The 15,855-nt window shown below is 46.0% G+C and overlaps 1 protein-coding gene across 2 annotated transcripts in view; it reads right to left on the bottom strand.

Annotated features, from left to right (window-relative positions):
* LOC142573224 (proteasome adapter and scaffold protein ECM29-like) overlaps positions 1–15,855 on the bottom strand; it is a 233,850-nt gene that overhangs the window by 201,818 nt on the left and 16,177 nt on the right. The gene's annotated exons all lie outside the window — the stretch shown is intronic.

The following is a 15,855-nucleotide window of genomic DNA, read 5'->3' as shown; positions in this document are numbered from 1 at the left end:
CTAACATTCAATGTAGAGAAGGTTACAGTAACAGATCGAAATCACATCTTTTCTAATTTTGCGTGAATTCATTATTGCTCCAATCTTAGTGACTAACCGATACTGTTCATGTTCAGTATCACTGTAAACCCTAGAACGAACACCTACGTGTTAACAAAAAATGATGTTACCTAACATTTGAAAAAAGCTGCACTTTACACACTAAACCTTTGTGCCAAATGGAACACTGGTCAATGTCTCCAGGGTGTCCTGTTCTCCAAAATCCAAAGCCCCAACTTGCAACATTCTAATGCATACAACGGCACCACTGTCCCGGATCTAGGTAACTGTCGGGAACCCTATGCAGGCACCAGTTTTTTACACTGACTCTATCCAAAGCACATTTAGCATTGAGTACAAGTGTTGATGTAGCTATGCTAAATGCTCCACCTCATATTTTTGGCATACTAAAGGGACACTAAAGAGAAAAATCAGTTTGGCTATCTTAGCAAATTACGCTTCTACAATACTAAAACCTGCCATGAAGGTAGCCTGCAAGGAGGCAGGAACAAAAAATCGATGGCGACAACCCCACTTAATCTCACACATCTCACCTTGACAACATCTGCTTCGGCCTGATTATCGGCAGCAGGTGGACTAGAGTGCCAATTTGGGCTAGTTCGTTAAATATCACGAACAGGCAAGAGTTACAGAAGACTACAACATGTGAGTTGTTCGTTCAATATGTTGATGGACTACATAGTATTGTCACAAGGTAGTGACGGTGAAGAAAGCAAAACGGTGAACGGCAAAACTAGCATTTTATTGGGCAAACTTGTGGCCACAAAAACAAGTTACACTTAAGGACAGCAATAGCAGCGAACGTGATCGGCGAACAGCAAAAATCTGATCAGCGGGTCAAGCGCATCGGCTTTTATATATCAGTTGTCGCAGGTTCCAGAGTAATCGCTGGGACCAGCGTGTCTTCTGCAAAGTTCTACACTATTCGCATCATGCATACATGCAATCAAATTACACAAGCTTCGGTGACAGACAGCGGATGGAACCATCGATAACATTCCAAAAACTTCCGATACATGCAGGCACGTCCTGCGTTGCACGATAACATTTGTTAGGCGATGAAGCGTGGTCGCCCGATAAAGATAAACAAGTACACGTGTCAGTACTGTGAAGGAGTCAAAGAGAGTTCCGAGAATTTCTATTGCCATGACGGCCCAAATACATGAAAATCCTTTGAAATCTGTGACATCATGCTGACGCACCAATGCTGAGGTTTCCGTATGAAATTTAAAACATGAAAGTTCAGCCTTCATTTTCGCTTATAGTAATCGACTTCTTACTGTGCAATTAAGAAAAAATTGAATTTTGAAATACCTTATTGGCTTAAACTGATTTAGTCTTTCTCTTTAGTGTTCCTTTGACTCATGCAAGCCTGCAATGCTTTGCTTTAACACTGATGATCACCCCAGAGCACAATCAAGCATTGCGAGCATTTTCAGAATGGCCCGCAGAAGACAAAGCCACTTCTAGTAGGTACATCCCTCCTTCAGCACATGACACAATCTAGCAAGTTGGCATTCATCATGCATGCTTTTCTATTCTTTAGTCCTCGACTTGTTGCACTGCTATACCGTTATATTAGGGTGAAATAAGGAAGTTGCCAGACCAGTATTCGAAGCTGTTCAGCCCAGACTTTAACCACACTGTTATAAGGAGGCCCTGAAATCATCTTCAGTTTTGTAGAAGTGCACTCAGTCAATAGGGTGGGTGTTTGTGGTCATAAATAGCTAAATTTAAAGGGACACCAAAGAAAAAAATTCATGCAGAAACTCATTTGGGGGCTGTCTAAGTATGCGTAAGCATTGTGCCACTTGCTCGTCTCCTCGCAGCCCGGTGTCATTATCAATGTTATGAAACTTGATACAGCCAGTACCAACGACAGCGCTGCGGCGACACGAACTGCTACGGACAGTGGCTCAAGGTAAATTGATGATGCAAACAAAGTACTGCAGGTGGTGGCTACAGGTGCACTGATCACGTTCTGATCATTATAAGCCATTATCACACTTTAGCCTCTTATCCATCCACATCAAACCATCATGAACATGATCAACCGTACTCCGGTGGCAGCTGCATATGGCGCGGCCACGTGGGCCATATATTGAAAGCGATCTACAATGGGGACAGTGAGCATCGACTGCTAATAGCTTCATGCGCCGTGTTCTCGCTGCTTAGTTCATGTTAAAGCGAGATGTGCGGGCCCTTATCTTTAAGTGATCTGCGATGGGGACAGAGTGCAGCGAGTACTGATAGCTTCATCAGCACTGTGTTCTATCCGATTAGCTCGCGTTGAAGCAAGAAGCAGCATGAAGGCGAATTCACTTGTTGCTGGCCCTAACTTGAAAGTGATCGTTCTACACGACGGACAGAGGGAGGGCCAGACAGTTTTCCTTGTTGGCTAAGCATATAAATGCTTATGCATTTAAAAACTGAACTTTCACATTCATTTTATCGATGTCTTATCCTGAAATTTAAAAAATTAAGGTTTTCAAAGAATGATTTATCAGTCTGAATATATTTATGGTTTCTCCTCCTAGGCTCTTTATATGCTCTGTGTAACTCAAGCAATTTATTATCAAGTTTTTAACCTTTTCAGCATCACTGACATACCAGTAGGTTGTCCACTCTTTCCAGCTCAATGTGCACAGTAACATGAAGTTGGAGGGCTACAAGGTAGTTCTGCTATCTCGTCTATTTTACAGAAGCATAATTTCTCACCTCTCTTGGTTTGCCGTCTGGGTTTTTTTTAGAGCACTGCGCAACGTATCGGCGACTTATGAGTAGTTATGTTGCGCAGAGAGCACATCCAGAAATGGGAGGGGTTTGCATACCTGGAGTTTCTGCACTGATACCACAGCAATTTTCCTTTTCAATGTTCGCACCGTAACGTGAGGCCCTCACTCATGCATGTTCCTGCCATTTTTCGTAATCTTATTGCAGGGTTTTCTTGATTTTGTTTTTTTGCTCTGAAACAGCAACATTCTCATGGAAACATGCGTGTCCGAACAGTACTAGGTAGGAGATACAAAACGAAGACAGGACTGTCAGGATCATAGCAAGAGTGCATTTGCCACTGTCGGCACCATTTTTCCATTCTGCATAACAGAAAATAAACTGTGTTCATTTTACAATACCTGAGGAAAAAAGTGGCGCTGGGCATGTACAACTTTAAGAAGAAAGCTTGATACTGAAAGGGTTAAAGACCTGCATTGCCTTCAGTAACAGTGGCACTGCTCTTCAGGTTTTCAGCCACCTCTGCACATTCCATGTAAAATGAGCAAGTGCTGTCAGTAAGATGAGCGACCTGATTAACTTCAGATGTGATACAGTCGACTACTGTTGATTCAACCATGACGAGACGAACAAATTTGATCTAATTAACCGGTGGATAAAATAAAACATAATGCAGAAAAAACACCGAAATACATAGCTGTTTCATTTGGTAGTACTTTCCCTGTTCGAACACGCTCTCAAATTAAAATTGCGCCTGCTTTCTTTGTGTCCAAATAGATTGCTAACATAAAAATGATGTTAGATCTTTTAACCAAAATATAGACCTAATGCACACCCGATTTTTTAGCAAGAAAAATGTGAAAGGGTCTAACAAGTGTTGCACAATGGTGGCCAGTCTCTTAAAGTCAGCTTCGCTGCACCGTTTTTACAAGTCAGCTTCGTCAGAATACACTAAAAAATTAAATTGTGGGGTTTTACATGCCAAAACCACTTTCTGATTATGAGGCACACCACAGTGGAGGACTCCGGAAATTTTGACCACCTGGGGTTCTTTAGCGTGCACCTAAATCTATGTACACAGGTGTTTTCACATTTCGCCCCCATCGAAATGTGGCCACCATGGCCGGGATTCCATCCCGCGACCTCGTGCTCAGCAGCCCAACACCATAGCCACTGAGCAACCACGGTGGGTCACAATACATTACTGTTATGCTTTAAACATAGAAATGCTGTGAAGGCTGTTTTTGTATAGTGTCCGAGTGCATCGCACAGGCAATTTTCTGTCAGATTTTCTCAAAAACAAAAACGCCAGTGTTGGGATTGGGTAAATACCATGAACAGATACTGTGGGCTACGGCAATTGCTTGAATATCTTCCTAGGGCAGGTCAAATATAGGCATTTTTGATGGGAGATTGACGTGTGTTCAATGCATTTACCGTCTTTCAAGCTCCGCCGAGACAGACGCTGCCACTAAAGAGGTCACTATTGAGGTCACCTTAGGGTTCCGGCGCACGTGTGCCGAGAGATAAAGTTCGCATAAGGTTGGATTGGAAGCTGTCAATTCATATCAGTTATCTGTGTTTCACCGAACTATGAACAAACACTAACATCACCCCATTTTTTAAACACTGTAGTCTGCTTCATTCCAGTGCCAAAAATAAAAATGCTTACTTTCAACTCACTGGCATCATGCTGAGGAATATTGCAGTATGTGATGTTGAATTGCTGAAATGCTAAAATGCTAAGGTGGCTGCTCATCACTCCTGTGAAAAATCTCACCTTCCGCGTAAATACGTTCCATACTTCAAGAGATTAGACCACAAGTCATCCGAGGACGCTCCGGACGTTCATGCGCAGTCTAATTTTCTGGCATTCAGCGAATGTCACTTAATCGGTCCTGCAGCTGAATTGTGCACCGGGTCTAGGCCTAGTGCCTCCGGTGATGCGCTGGCGGAGGTAGGTTCGCCGGCGCCGCTCGTCACAATGGCATTACCGGCCACACAATTGACACCTGAGCCTGGATCCCAGCTCCTGGTTCCTCCTCCAAGTCCTTTGGCTACAGCCCACCCGCCGCCTTCCCAAAATGCGCATCAGACCGTGAGTGATCTGCCCTCAGGGCGGAGCCCAGCGATGGCTTCCCAGACACTGATTGGGAATGGGGCTCCAACTGTGCATGACGAACCAAGCACCCCTATGGACTTGTCTTCTGCGCTACCATCTGTGTTGTCAGCCCCCCGTGTTTCTCAGAAGCGTCCTTCGGAACAGTCTGCACCAGATTTGTCTTTGGCCAACAGCGGCTCCCAAGGCAAGCGTTCCTATCTAACGACTGCCCACCCAGTTGTGTCGACACCGGGCTCAGTTTGCTATAAAGCAACCATTAAAGCTCTGGCCCCCACAAGCCTCACAGAGATTCCGAACAGGCTAACCTAGACGCTTGTCGTGGCACCACAGGCTTCTGTGGCTTCACGGCCAGGAAGAAGTCAAATACCATCACTGTGTGGCTCCCAACATTGGCTGCTGTCGAGCGTTGGCAAACGCTTCAGCGTCTCTCCATCACAAGCGAAGTCACCGTGCCAGTCCAGGTGCACCTGGTAGAGGGCTCAGACTTACAGCATTGTGTCGTTTACAATGTTGACGTTGGCAAGGACCAGACTGCTCTCCAGCGTGAGCTCTACTGTCCTACTCACCATGTCATTCAAGCAAGTTACATGGGAAAGGGGCACTCTTGCATCGTCACCTTGCAGGGCCCACCAACTCCCCCAGCCCGCCTGTACTACTATGGCTACATTCTACGACCTCGGCCATATAAACCCAGTGTCATCTATTGTTACAACTGTTTCTGACCTGCCTACATGCCGTTTACTGCTGTCGTTTACTGCTGTCCGTTTGCAGCGCCAGATGAAGCTGTACTAGCAGGCAAAGTGTCTTACCGATGTGGACTGTGCAAGACGGACGAACACGAGGTCACTTCTCCAAGTTGTCCCACAAAGCAAAAGGCCACTCAGGTAAGTCGCGGGATTCATAAGCAATGGCCTCAGCATGCTGCCACACAAACAGTGCCGACATCTAACAGGTTTCAGGCACTCCAGTGGGATGACAACGACTGGCCAGAGCTTTCCGAGCCCGACCTGCCTGCACCCCATTCCCAACAGACTTACAGTGACAAAATTCGCAAAGACCGCGGTCCACTGCTGATTACACAGAAGCAGAGTATGCCGGAACATCTGCGCGATAATATGGCACCAATTGACAATCAAATTGCCCGCCTTTTAGCAGAGGTTTGCAAGCTCAGACAGCACCGTGAACTACTTGCACATCGCCAACGTGCAGTGGAATCTCAAACCACTACAACTATTGATTCCGCTGCATCATCATCTCTGTCAGGCCCTGCTGTGTCGTTCGCAGAGTCTACCAGGTCTTCTGCCCCGTTGCCGGATAACTCTACAACATCCCTTTTGTGGTTCATGGTCAGCCAGTTATCCAACCCGACATCTGTGATTTTACAACGCGTGGACTCTTAATCAAAATGGCAGGTACAGGTGTTTGTGGTGTGCTGCAGTGGAACTGTAGAGGTCTCTCCCCGAAAGTGGGGGAGCTTAAATCCCATCTACCTATGAACAAGCTGCAAGTGTGGGCCCTGTTACTACAGGAGACCAATGCCTTGCCTGCCATTACGGGCTTCAGTGAATATGTGTCTCCTTCGATGAGTGACCATCGCATGAACCCACCTGACCCTCCAGGAAAGGCAGCAGTGTATGTTGATACGCGCTATCCTCAGGTCTGCCTTTCTCTAGAAAACTGGTGTAACTCATATCAGGAGGTAGTGGCAGTGCCTGTGAAGTTACCCAAAGCAAATGTTGTGGTAGTGTCATACTACGTAAGACCAGCCAGTGGCTCTTCAAGGATTAATCTGGGATGATTATTGAATGTCCATCGACAATACCCAGCGTGTCCTATATATTAGTTGGTGGTGATTTCAAAGCCCCTCACCCAGATTGGGGGTACCCTACTTCTAGCCCCCGAGGTAGGTGTGTGCGGGACACGCCTTCACGGATCCGTTGCTTGTACTTCAGAACCATCCCGATTCAGCAACGCAGGCTGTGCTTCAAGCTCGACGTACCACATACACACCAGATCTTAGGTGGTCAGGTCCCGGCACTCCCACTTGGCACCTGGAGCCCGACTGCTGGGGTAATGACGACCACCCTATCATCATCCGCCTTCATCCGTCGCAGGCCCGGCGATTGCACCGCAAGTGTACTGTGGTCAACTGGGACACCTTTTGCTCCATTCTCCAAGATACCTCTGTGGACTCGCACCACTACTTGTTGACCACATACAAAGCGCGCTCAATGAAGCTACAACCATCAGCTGGGTAGACGTCGATTGACCGGCACCGGATATCGGCCTGCTCAACTAGTGGCTGCTCGCAGACAAGCTGAGCTGGCAGCATCCCGAGACCCCACTTCTGCACAAGCATGTACAAGACTGAATTTCCTTACTGCTAAAGCCTGAAGATAAGAACGCGACCACTTGCGGTGGCACTGGCATACTTGGTGTGAGCGGTTTTCATCCAAGACATCGAATGCTTCTCTGGCGAACGTTCCATGCCATGGAACACGGTTGCCGCCGTCCAGACGCAGCAGCCACAGCCTGCTTCGCTGCTGGCTTGTCGCCGGATGATTTCGCCAGAGCAGCAGCCCGGAAGTTTTCCCTCAGTACAACGTGTTGCCTCAAACAGCCAATGGTGCTTCCTTGGCAGGCATTCTGGCACATATCGACAAGTTACCATCTACAGTAGACTCTGAGGGGACTGCAAGCTCTTTCATCATGCCCGAGTTGCTTGCAGCGATGGATGGTACCAGTCGCAAGGCAGCACCCGGTCCAAGCTCTATTACTTATGAGGCTTACAAGAACCTAAATTACACTGTGCTGCCTCAACTCGTCGACACCATTAACAAGGTATGGCTAGATGGCGTCCCTCCAGACTGATTATCCAGATTCCAAAACCAGGCAAGCCGCCGACTGACCTTGGCAACTTCCGACCTGTTTCCCTAACGTCAACATTGTGCAAGATTGCAAAGAAAGTGCTAGCCACACGACTGTGGTGGTGGCCAGAGCAGCACGTTTTCTACCACCCTGCTCAAATTGGCTTCCGTTCATCCACAGGTACTGAAGATGGGCTGGCTATCTTGGAATTCTCAGTTTTATCATGAACTTGCAGCCACAGTGTCCGTACTATGGATGTCGAAAAGGCGTATGATAAGATGTCATGCTGCCATCTTGGCTTCAATTGACATGCTGCATTTTCCCCCTATAGTATGGAATTTTGTCAAATCTTTCCTCGAAGACCGACATTTTGCAATTCGCCTCAGTGGTGATGCCGTGGGCTCATTTGTCCCTCTTCGCGGCATACCCCAGGCATCGGTATTGTCACCCACATTATTCAATATTGCTTTCATCCCGCTTACATGGCGCTTACATGATGTACCCGACATAAAGTTCTTGTACGCTGATGACATAACCGTATGGAGCACTCATCATGACCTGCAGACTCAAGCCGCTGCCCTTCAATCAGCTTTAGATATCACGTCAACTTACGCTTCTTCGGTCGGCCTTAGGTTTTCCGCCAGCAAATCTGCTTGCATGTCAGTCACCAATAGCTGGGGCCGACTTAAACTCTCTGCAACACCCATTCGTCTTCATCTATCCGGAACCCCACTTCAACAACGTTCAACATTAAAAATTCTGGGTATGACGGTACATGAGTCGGGAACCGGAACTGCTTGGCCCTCCAGCACTAAAAAGCAGGCAATTCAGACGTTGGGTCTGATTAGGGGCATTGCTCCTAAGATGGGTGGCGCCTGCTCATATGTTGCACGACAGTTGGTGAAGGCAGTAGTGTAACCGCGCCTTGTTTATCAAGCCCAATTCCAGCATTTGACGAGGGCACAATGGGATCGCCTTGAGGGTGTTAATCGTGAGACAGTGAGGGTCATCACTTGCCCTCCCCGCACCACCCCAATCGTAGCTTTCCAAGAAAATGCAAAGCTGAACATACTAGATGAGCTGGTGCAGCCGCGACGTGATGCTCGCAGGCTTCAGGCCAGCCTTTCACATGCAACGTGTGCTCTCAGAGCTTACGCTTTCTCATACTCCCTTCTACCGCCACGAACGCCAGTTCTTCCTCCCTGGAGTTTTGTACAGCTGAGCGATAACAAGCCAACTGATATATGTCGACCGACATCAACTCACGCGTCGTCGTCGCTTCATGACCGAATTATAGCTCAAGATGTCGACCTGCCGCTTGGCTCCATCGTGCTTTACGTTGATGCAAGCATTCAGGACTGTGAAACAACCGCTGCAATTTATTGCCCTTGCGCACCTGCCCTTAATAAGACGACCCGGTTTCAAATCCAAGAGCCCCCTTCCTCCTTTTGTGCTGAGCTCCTTGCTGTTCGAGAAGGATTGTGCTCTGTGGCCGGCTTTCCCATGGTCCCCACGGTCCACATCATCATCCGCACTGATGCCCTCCAGGCGACGCGGCTTCTGCGACGTGTCAGTCGCAGCCCTGAAATATGTCAACAGATCCATCTTCTGGCGGCACGCATCCTGCAGCCAATATCTATCGAGTGGATCTCATGCGACCTTCTAAGTTTCCAAAGCCGTGCGGATTGTGCGACTACTCCAGCGTCACTGCCTCAGCTCTTCCACCTAGTTGATGCCGCCCTCATTTTAACAAGAAAGGAGCACCTCGGGCACCGCACACGTGCTCTCATACCTCCGTGTGCAGTAAACCTCCCCCGCGGTCTTACCCGTGCAGAGGAGATTGCGCTTCAGAGGATCCAGGTCCGGGTTGCCTTCACTCCTTCCGTGACTCGGAAGTGGCCGCACTTTTGCCCGTTATATTCTCGCCCTGGGTGTCCATTTTGCAAGTCGCGAAATGCTGAAGCCGACATCCACCACCTGCTGTGGTTTTGCCCTGCACTGAAACTGACAAGACTCCGGCACCTCGCAGCAGCGGGACTTTCGCTGCATAATCTGAGCGATTACACTGCTTGAATGCAGGGACCACATTATCGATCCCTCTTGGACTTTATTAGATCAGCAAATATTTTTTTATTCATTTAATCATCCTTATTCACCCCCATCCCACACCCCTGTATGCCCGGAGGCATTGACCCTCGCATTAAATAAACAAAAAATTATTTTCATTGGCACACCACCCGATTCTGAATACTCTCGAACTACTGGGAGGCGGCACAAAGAAGTAGCCACCATAGCCGCAATTTTTTTAATCCGGCCAGCCGTGGTGCCACGAGATCTCAGGAGCTGCAGCTGCTGCAGCTGCTGCAGCCACCGAAGTCGAGTGCATTAGCGTGTTCTATTCTCGCGCTACAGGCATGGGCCCATCTTCTACTTGACAGGCTCTGGAGGCAATAGTCAGACCGCTACAGGGCCCCCCCTCCTAGTGCAAAGCATGACTGAAAGACAGACAAAAGGCACGCATATAAAAAGCATAGCGTCCGTTAAGAAGTCCAGTCCTGCATCAGGATGTCTGCTGTGGAAACTGAAAGAGCGTACAGGCATGCACTGTCTTGTGCATTGAGAACGTCAGGTTTATGAAATCTGAGAGAGATATACGAGGAAGCACCAGAAGCATAGGTTGTGAGCAAAGCCCAGCCACAGTTATGCTGTATCATGAAATCGCGACCTGCCACAGGTTCTCATAGATGCCCGGGCCTGTAGAAGTCGGAGCTCCAAAAGTAGACTGTCTGGCAGCTTGCAATTTGCGTGGAGTTAGCAAAAGTGTATGTCACTCATGTTGACGAAGAAGTGATTTTCAAGCTGAAGAAACAAGATGGCAGAGCTGCTCCTGCAAAACTTCGGTAGACCATGCATTTGCGGAAAATGCGAGCACAGAACATCTTGAGCCTGCTGCTGCTTGCAAGAAAATCTCTAATGTCGATAGCATCAGGGTTGCAATGACCACTGAAGGCATTGCCAGGGTTGCGCTTGTGGCATCGCCGTGCCTACGAGAGCAAAATTTACGCCTAGTGGAGCCAGTCGGAGAGCCTCTAAATCAGTGATAAGTGAGGTGACCCCAAACAGAAAGCTTGCGGGAACGTCCAAGGAAGGAAAGTGGCGGGCCATAGTATAGCCGAAAGCGCTTGCACTTGGCCCAGTGAATTCCTTGGAAAGAGTCGTTGCACAGCTTCCCTTGAGATGGGGAGGAGGCTCACGAACCGAGTAGTGGTTTGATGATGGGACCAGCGCGTGCTGACCATCAGCACGGGTGGAAACAGGCGATGTGGGACGACAAGACGCAGAATGATGCAACGGTTCAAATGACGAGAGCTGCTGTCTCGAGGTGGTGTAGTGAGCAAGGAGGGCTGCCCACAAGTCCTCGTAGAAGATGGGGCTGGGGGTGGCAGCCAGAGCCTGGAGCGCAGCCGGAGCCTGGAACCTTGTTGATACAGAAGTGGCTGTCCAGTTGGATGAACAAGATGTCTGGCACGTCGATGCAGGATTGCGGGACATCTGCCGGACCACGCGAGGCCACGTCCTTCTCACCTTGGTAGAGTCAGTGCACTGACGCTGGCATGGCTGGGCTTGGTCATGTGGTGTCATCAATTTGTGGGAGGCGGCGCAAAAAGGTAGCCACCGTGGCCATGATTTATTTAGGCTGGCCAGCCACGGTGCCGCAAGGACTTGGGTGCTGCAGCTACTGCGGCTGCTCAGGTCGAGGGCGCTAGCATGTTCTATTCTCACACTATATGCACGCGAGTCCATCTTCTTCACTGGCTCTGGAGGCGATAGTCAAACTGCTACAAACTGCTTGTTTGCTAAACAGTGACTCACTAAACATGACTTCTAGTGATCAACAGTGCTTGAGCAAGAGATGTCTACAGTGCCAAAGTTAGGATAAGGGAACTTCATCAGGGCGGCAACTGATTACCTTGGCAGCCTTTATATTGTTCTACTTTTCTTCTGTTTACACTAATAACAACATACATGGGCAGTTTCATAATACTTTGAGCCGTACGACACAATCATTCTTCTTGTTACCAGCTACACCAAATGAAGTGTGCTCCACGATTGCTAACCTTAAAAATACAGGGCCTGGCTTAGACAATATTTGTGTCAGGCATTTAAAACTGGTTGCGCATTTAGTTTGCGACACGCTCTGTAATATTATCAACCTTATGTTCAAAGAAGGTGCATTCCCTTCATTTTTAAAAAATGCCAAGATTATTCCTGTTTTTAAAAAAGGTGACAAACATACAGTTAATAATTACCGACCAATTGCAATTCTTTCCTGCCTTAGTAAACTCATTGAGAAATTATTTGTTAAACGTCTTAATAACTACTTAACAAAGTTTAAATTGCTAAAGAACAGTCAATTTGGTTTCCGCCCAGGAAGTTCCACGAATCTAGCTGTTCTATCTCTAACTGACTACATAAAAAAATGTATTGACTCGCGAAACTTAGTCGGATCTGTATTTTTAGACTTCAGTAAAGCTTATGACACGGTTAACCATCAAGCCCTGTTTAACAAACTTGACTCTTATGGTATAACCGGTCCTGCACTAACATTCTTAAAAAATTATTTACTTGACCGGCCATACACAGTACATGCAGCAAATACTTTCTCAGTAACAAAACGTATTAACCAAGGTGTACCACAGGGATCAGTTCTGGGCCCTTTGCTTTTCCTTTTATATATTAATGATCTTCCGGATTCTCTTAACTCCACCAACTGCGTTCATTGCATCTTATACGCAGATGACACAACCATAGCTTCATCTGACAAATCTGTTACTACTCTTACTTCTAAGTTAAATATTGCATTAAGTAACATTATAAAATGGTGTAGCAACAATTACCTAGTTCTTAATCCTTTAAAAACTAAATTTATGTTATTCAAAAGTGCTCAAAGGGCCTTAACTTCTATTCCTGAAGTAAAGCTTGGAAGTCATTCAATTCCCGTTAGCACAGATGTCACTTTTCTTGGCATACATCTTGACCCTAATCTTACATTTCGCTCTCACTTCCAACATCTCAAGCACAAGACTGTGTTTGGTATATGTGCATTAATTAAAGCTCGCCCTTTTTTTTCTCGTGAGGCTCTGCTAGCGTTGTATTATGCGTTCATTCATAGTCACATTAATTACGGCATTGTTTCATGGGGCAACACATACGCTTGTCACTTATCATCAATTCAACATATCCAAAATCAGTCAATACACATTATCACTTCTAGCTCCATGCAATCCAATGCCTCTTTGTTACTTCGCGCGCATAATATCTTGTCTATTAATAATTTGTTCCAGTTTAACATACTCGTCTTACTCCACAAGTTGCTTCATAATAACCTTATGTATCCGTTCATTGCAACTGACCTTTTGCAGAATAAAAATATGACCAGATTTGCGGCTAACAACAATTTCTTGTTACCCATGGTTCATACCAATTACGGCAAAAAAACATCTTCCTTCGCTGCAATTTCTCTTTGGAATGAATTACCATCAACCATAAAATCCTGTACTTCTCTTGCAATTTTTAAAAATCACCTTAAGCATCATTTCCTGCGATAACTTAACTACGATCTGGCGGTGTACCTCTGACATTTATCTCACATGTCATTTGTTGTATTTCATCCATGCTTTTTTCCGACTTTCTGTTATAACATGCTTTTTCGTGTTTGATTGTAAATGACATGTCTAATGATGTATTTTGATCTGTAGATGTTGTTTATAATATGCTAATTTGCTGACTATTGATATCACCATCAATGTTATTATTAACCGAGGGTCCCACTACAGTTCTTTCACTTTGGGACCCTCGTCTGTATATTTTTCATGTAATTACTTTTTCTTTTTGAACGAATAAATCTGAATCTAAATCTGAATCTGAATCCCCCCCCCCTTTTTCTTCTTTTCATTTTATTGTATTTCATGGTTTTTCATTGTGCGAAGCTCTATTTCTTCCAAGCTCCCAATTTCTGAACAAAAAAAAGCTGAGTTGCCACCAGATTGAAAATCTATGTTAATATGGCACACTTATGTTATGATTTAATACAAAAAAAATTATATAAAAAGAACTAAAAGAATTAAAAGAACACTTCGGATGAATTTTTGCTGTCCCCATCAGCACTGCCTTGAGATTCCATATAAAGTCCAGGTGCTATACGATTACAGCCCGTGCGCCATATCCTGTGGGTGTGAGGGAAAGTGTGACACTTTCTTTGTCTGCGAGCTGAGAAGGATGGTGGCTTGATGCGCATCATCTGCCTGTACCCCCAACATTGAAGGTCAATCAAGCAGTTCTCCAGCACTGGACCGGCCATGACTATGCGTGGCTATTTGTGCAGCTAAGCACATTCATAGCCGGCGCATCGTATCTTGGAGGTGATATGCTGTGGCTGCAAAGGCTAAGGGCTAGCAGAGACGGTAGGTGTCTTCATGCCATTGTCTTCCCATGTGCCTAGTGTTGGATGTAGCGTAATTTCAAGTAGTTGACATGTATTCAAGTGAGCAGCATCACAAAGCATTCACTCCCTGCTGCCTGTGGTCTTCATCACACTAGCCTTGCGACTACAAGTGCTCACGGTCATCAAGTAAGATCTGGTCATGTTCATCTGTGTATGCGTGACATCATGCTCATTAATTTAGTAAGCAAATGTTTACTGCAATTTATATGCTTATAAAATTAGGAATCTTACTTCAAATAATTGTCTATTACTTTGTTATATCATTATCAATGTTTTGCCATTCAAGCGAAACAGACTTTTTGTCCCCCTATTTCTTGGAAGAACTAGTAGCACCACCACCCTTCTCATATTCCCTCCCTATCAAAACAAAATCATCACCCCTTTTTTGAACATTTCTACTACCCTCAACCTGCTCTAGGCACATGCTTATTTCTACTCTCCCATTCGGGGTGATTCAGGTAAACAAAGACTGCCAAAAGAAAGCAGTTGCTGCTCTGGTGAAGATAAGTGCTCTTGTCAAAACATTTACTTATTCATTTACCTACATATCATCCAAATGGGCTTTAAAGTAGGGGGATAGACAAATTATGCCTCTGTCACACAGCAAATCTAATGTCATTTACAATGAATTACATTTGCTCATAATGACATTTGTTTGGTACGCCGCAGCAAAACGTAGTAACATTTATTGCAAATGACATTTCCAATTGAATGAGTTCGCCAAACTCATTCACATTTGTTTAGGAACCGAACGTGTATCCTCAAAACCAGGAGCCTACCGGTAAACTTCGCAGACAGTACACGCTTCTTTTTTATATTTAACAATAAATAACTATTGTTCTGTGGAGTTTATTACCTGATTATTACTTCAAAGGCATTTAAGTAAATCACAGTGCATAATTACAAAAAGCTACTCTCAATCCAGTGATTACACAGCCATCTTTGGCTTTAGCTGTAGCAATCGTGTTTGATTGTACTGGAGGAGCATCGGCCACGGTCATTTAGATTCACTTAATGTAAATGCAAGCATGTTTTCCTATGGCACGCACCGACAATGTGGATATCAGGAACCCACATGCACATAAGAATGACAATTGCATGCAACTGTCAACTGCAACCAACCTGCAACGGCAACTGCAACCTCTTCAGCAGATGTAGCGGATGCACCTGTTATATAGTGCCTAGAATATACTTGCTAGTGCAGCTACCGGAGGGCTTTCCCAATAGGAGGAGGTGGCCGCGTTAGTGCTGCCTTCCAACTTTGACCACCAGGGGCACTACATGTCGTTAAAGTGTCGGTGCAGGTGCCAGTGGCTCCGGTGCACTGCAGTTGCCCGTGCAGTGCCGTTTGCTCCATGTGAAGTGTTTAGTTCAAATGTGCAGTATTCTTCGCTATCGTGCACCGCACGATAGCGAAGTTGCACCGACTAATGATGCTAAGCGTGAAGCATCAAAAGAACAGACTGGTGGGCTAGCTGGCACTACATAACTTGAAGTTAAGCGCAAGAGAGCACATGGGACAGCTGAAGGGGACGAAGACATCACCGTGTCTTCTGTTTTGTGTCTT

The sequence above is a fragment of the Dermacentor variabilis genome, chromosome 2 (genome assembly GCF_050947875.1).
Source record: "Dermacentor variabilis isolate Ectoservices chromosome 2, ASM5094787v1, whole genome shotgun sequence".
Taxonomy (NCBI): Eukaryota; Metazoa; Arthropoda; class Arachnida; order Ixodida; family Ixodidae; genus Dermacentor; species Dermacentor variabilis.
Note: the sequence above shows the minus strand (reverse complement) of the source record. Positions and strands in the feature narration are given on the sequence as shown.